Consider the following 5,083-nt stretch of genomic DNA (forward strand, 5'->3'; position numbering starts at 1 on the left):
AAAAACAGGGGCAGTCTACCGTCCCGATCACAGCTGAGGCTTGAGGTGCTGCTAAGCTTCACTCGCCTCCTTCAGACCAGGATAACAGAGTTACTGCGTCACACATGTCCGGGTCACTTTTGGGTCTTAGGTGACTGATTTGAGTATTGTTATTATTTTACCTTGATTGATCGTCGCTCTCTCTCTCTCTCTCTCTCTCTCTCTCTCTCTCTCTCTCTCTCTCTGTGTGTGTGTGTGTGTGTGTGTTTTAATACTGCCCCAAATGTTCCTTTTCAGAGTGAGGTGGACTGGAGAACGGACTTTCTGTCTTCTGCAGCCTTTGGGAGAAGGAGGGGGGCAGTTTGTTAACATCTGGATAAATGGCTGCTTGTGGTGATTTAACATGACTTGAAAGCAATCTGTTCCTAAATCCTCTTATTATTGTGGCATGGCTCCGGGCTTGGCGAGAGGCGTTTTTCCGAGCAATTGAGGAAAAATAGGAAATCCAGATGGGATAATAAAAACAGGCATTTTCCAAAGCAAGAAAAAAGAAGAAAGGGGCTGGGGGAGATAGTCTAACTAGGATAATTAACCAATAAACAAGGGGCAAGGAAAATACACAAGCATCTCTTCGGGGAAATTCATGTGGGTGAAGAAAATAAGAAATGTTAGAGTAAAAGATAAGAAAAAGCCTGGAAAGCATACTGCCCGTTGACCAGAATGGAGTACCGCACAACAGCATAGAGCCAGAGACTGCATCTCCCATCGCCCTAGACCCGTGGCAATTTGATTTATAAGGGGGACAATTTGAGAATGAGTTATTAACAGTCAATGGCCTTTTAGGCTTCCTCCACGTGAATAGGAGTTCACTTTTTGAATAATAAGAATTATATGTCACGGGAGGGGGGGAGCACATCAGAATTTTTGGTGGAGCATGGCCAAAAAAAAGGTTGGGAACCACTGCCCTAGACCCATTGGGCATGCTCATGGCTGGTGCTGATGGGAGCTGGGAGTCCAGCAACATCTGGAGGTTCCCCATCCCTGGCAAAGAGACTCCTGCAGACTTCTTCACTATAATTGCCTCTTCCCTGTTAGGTTGAGGGTGCACGGAGGCAATGTGCGCAATCTCAGAGCTACAGCCCCTCCCCAAGGACAAAGGAACAGGCTTCCCAGCCAGTTAGTATTATTCATTCATTTTACTTGTATGCCGCTTTTCCACACACACACAGAGAGACACACACACATCATGTTCAAAGTCGCTTGCCACAATAAAGAAACAAGATATATTTTAAACAAACACTACAAAATAATTTCATGACAACAGAGCAAAACATAACAGTAACGATTTCATAACATAGCAAAATAATAGCAAACGCAACCCTCCAGATGTTTTGAGACTACAATTCCCATCATCCCTGACGAGTGGTCCTGTTAGCTAAGGATGATGGGAATTGTAGTCCCAAGACATCTGGAGGGCCAGGTTTGCCTATGCCTGCCCTAATCAGCCACACTCACTTGCCCCAGGCCCCTTACTAGCCCTGCTTCGCACATTCCCTCGCCTGGCTGGAAACTGCCCTTGAAATCTGAATGTGCTTTTGCTTGTTTCCAGTTAAAAAATTCAGGTTTTTTCCCCTCTCCATCTATTTTTGCCTCTCATGCCACCTATCACAGGCTCATGGCTACCAGAAGGTTAGCCAGAAGATGACCTTCAGGTTGATAAAGGGTTCCTTAACCCTGTATGAAAGAATGCAGTGGCATTGTGTCCCCAGAGAGCATGTTTGGCCATTAGTACTTAGATGCCATCCTGGAGTGAATGGAGGGTAATTTGTGGGATGGAGGATTTTATTTTTACTTTATATATAAAAAAGCTGGGTGTTGTAGGCAGAGAAAATTGAGTCACTTTATCTTTCACTGTACTTTTCTAGATGGTTATAGTGAATTATGTCCTCCAGATTGTTGTCACTGTATCTGCATCTTCGTCATGTGGTACCTCGGGTTACATATGCTTCAGGTTACATACGCTTCAGGTTACAGACTCTGCTAACCCAGAAATACTACCTCGGGTTAAGAACTTTGGTTCAGGATAAGAACAAAAATCGTGCTCCAGCGGCGCAACAGCAGCAGGAGGCCCCATTAGCTAAAGTGATGTTTCATGTTAAGAACAGTTTCAGGTTAAGAACGGACCTCCGGAACGAATTAAGTACTTAACCTGAGGTACCACTGTATTATTATTTTTCTAATTCTCCATAGGAAAGATCTGATTATACCTTAATTCAAATTTTATTTATGATGGAGATAGGTTGGAAAGCTTATAGGTTTAAAACACACAGGCAACGTTCTCGTATATAAGCATTTCGTATGAAGTCGCACATTGCGCCTAAACACCCAAACTATGGTCTTGTGCAATTCCCTGTCATTTCCATGTAGTTCCACAGGAGGGTAAGATCTCAGTAGATTATATCTAATATGCATAAACAAGGCTTCGGGGTCCACGAAGACTCTGGTACTGCAAAGGGCATTCTGCGCATCTCTTATCTTTATTTGTCCTAGCTCCATGGTTGGGCACTTCATTCTCATATAGTCTCAGTTGTCAGACAGGGCTGGGCAGCATTTTGTTAAGCTTTAAATAGTGAATTAGAAGCACTGATGATCTGAAGCAGCCCCCTAATGCAAAATGACAAATTGCACTTAGGCAATACATGAACAAGAAAATGATTTATGGATTTTCACGATGGTCTGAGCAAATGAAGGCAATATGAATTATACATCCTAATGCTCACTATATCATTTTCTAATAATACTGTTGCAGCTGCGAGGCTGTACATGGCTCTCTTCAATAGGGGCTATTGATTAATAAGAAGTCCAGGCCTAGTTTTACAGCACATATGCCTTCTCTCCTCTCTCTCTCTCTCTCTCTCTCTCTCTCTCTCTCTCTCTCTCTCTCTCAATGCCAGCACCAAATGAGGTTTTCTATTTTATTTTATTTATTTCTTCATTTCTGAGGCAAGTGACGAAAATCGACCCCACCGCCACAGTTCCTGTCAGCTCCTCCATATGTCATCGTTTTAGGCAGCAATTACTTCGACAAATGAAGACTAATCTTTTGCAAAACCACATTTTGCTCCATGCTGCCACTTAGAAATGCAAATAAATGGTTCCAGGCTGGTAAATCCACCTTTCAGATTGAAATGGAAAATTAGCAACAGATTCCTCCCTCCCTTGTAAAGTGCCTTGGTCTTCTTGATCATCATTTATCTCCTTTGCCTCCAGAAAAATGTTTTCTTTGCAATTATCTAAGACTTTGGCATCACGAAAAGATGGTTTCAGCATACGGTGTTATTCAACTACCCTTTGTTTTTGTAATAGAACATGTGTGCCAGCCAATAGAATTCCTTCTCCCCTTTATTTTCTGGGAACCATCAATGTCCGCAAGACCTAAATATCCATCATTTTCTGATTATTGTCAATGATCTGAAGAACAACAGGTGGAAAATGTCACAATCTCTCTTGACCTCGGACTTTACTTTCAGGGGTATTAAAAATGGAAGCAATTGATTGATATACCACTGCATTTTCCCACTTCAACAAATGGGTTAATCCATGGAAGAAAGCATTCTTGAGTAATTTATATATCCCTGTATGAAAAAAATCCTTTGAATACATGATGCATAGAGAACTTTTCCAGACCTTACCATTTTCTTTTTTCAGGAGTCAGCAGTTACTCTGCCTTTATGGTGCCTGGAATGGATGCATCAAACAGATTTAAGTGTGAACACGAAGTAATTCACACCACTATTTTCTAACTACAACATGACCCTTTGGCAATCTTATTCTGGAGGATATCCACATGGAACCCATTTTTGTGACTGAATCAAAATAAGCCCAGCAGCCTGTGCAAACGAGATGTCACACAAACTGGACAGAAATCACTTCATGGTGAGAAAGCAGTTGTAACTTGCTGAAGAATAGTGGCACTGTGGCAGCTAGAGAACAGTCTCTTAAGCAACTTTTCACATCCCTTTCATGGGAAAATCTAATTTGTATTAAATCATTGATTCTGAGTCGAGACAAGACAATAGTAATTTGTAATTGTGACTAGTATTAGTGAAAGGATATAAACCTCAATGCCCTCGAGAGACGAAAAGATTTAAGCTTAACCCAAATATTTTGAAATAGATTTTGTTTAAATGGGATGGAAGACAGTATTTTACATCTGTGTATCTTTTGTGGTAAGATAGCTATTCCAATGAAGATCTTTTGTGTGGAGAAAAGGCAAGGGTCGCAAGTAAATCGTACTCAAATGGTTTATTAGTTGCCTAGACATGTTTAATTTGTATTAATTTGTAGCTCTCCTTTCTTCTGGCAGGGTTTTGGAAGAAGCATAAATTCAAGCAGGTAATGGAGATGGTGTGATGGAGAACATTTCACATAAGGACGGAAGATTATCTCTACTAGATCAGATTAAAGGCCTATTTAGTCCAGCATCCTGTTTCTGCAGGGGCTAGCCACATGGCTGTGGGAAGCCAACAGACATTGGCTTCTTTCTCAGGAACTGGTACACATGCCTCTGATATATAACTACCATGTCTAGAAACCATTTACCTCTTGCATAGATGATGATAATGATTTTACTAGAATCTCCAATGTGTTTCAAATACTGTTACCACGATGCTCTTGGTTAAGCATAACCAAGGAACTGCATTAGGGGTAACAGCCTGTCAGTGATCTTCTCTTTTTATGAACTTTGACTTTACTTGCAAAGCAGACATGACCGGAATCACTGTGAAAATTGGACGGCAAGAAATGATAATACTGAAACTATTTGGCTGTCAAAAGATTGCTAAATGCAGAGACTTTCTCTGCTTGAAGGATCATAAGCAAGCTAATAAAGTTTGTACCAATCATCCTTGAATTTGGACTTTGAAAGCTTTGCCAAATACTTTCCCCCTAGTACCTTCTCTTTAGTTACACAATAATATTGACAAGAGGAGGAAATTACTTGAATTCCCCAAGTGACCATGATGCACAAAAACATGGCAATTCAATTTCAGACTCATGCAACAAATCAGGGGTTGTTTGTTTTCAGTCCTTACAATTTACAGAA

General features: G+C 41.1%; 1 long non-coding RNA gene across 1 annotated transcript; it reads left to right on the forward strand.

The window, feature by feature from the left end:
• LOC128420756 (uncharacterized) lies at positions 1-4,506 on the forward strand. Its single transcript, XR_008332115.1, has 3 exons — positions 1-130; positions 3,688-3,915; positions 4,346-4,506. It is a non-coding gene; the product is annotated as an uncharacterized LOC128420756 (long non-coding RNA).
• Positions 4,507-5,083: the final 577 nt, after the last annotated feature.

The sequence above is a fragment of the Podarcis raffonei genome, chromosome 9 (assembly GCF_027172205.1).
Source record: "Podarcis raffonei isolate rPodRaf1 chromosome 9, rPodRaf1.pri, whole genome shotgun sequence".
NCBI lineage: Eukaryota > Metazoa > Chordata > Lepidosauria > Squamata > Lacertidae > Podarcis > Podarcis raffonei.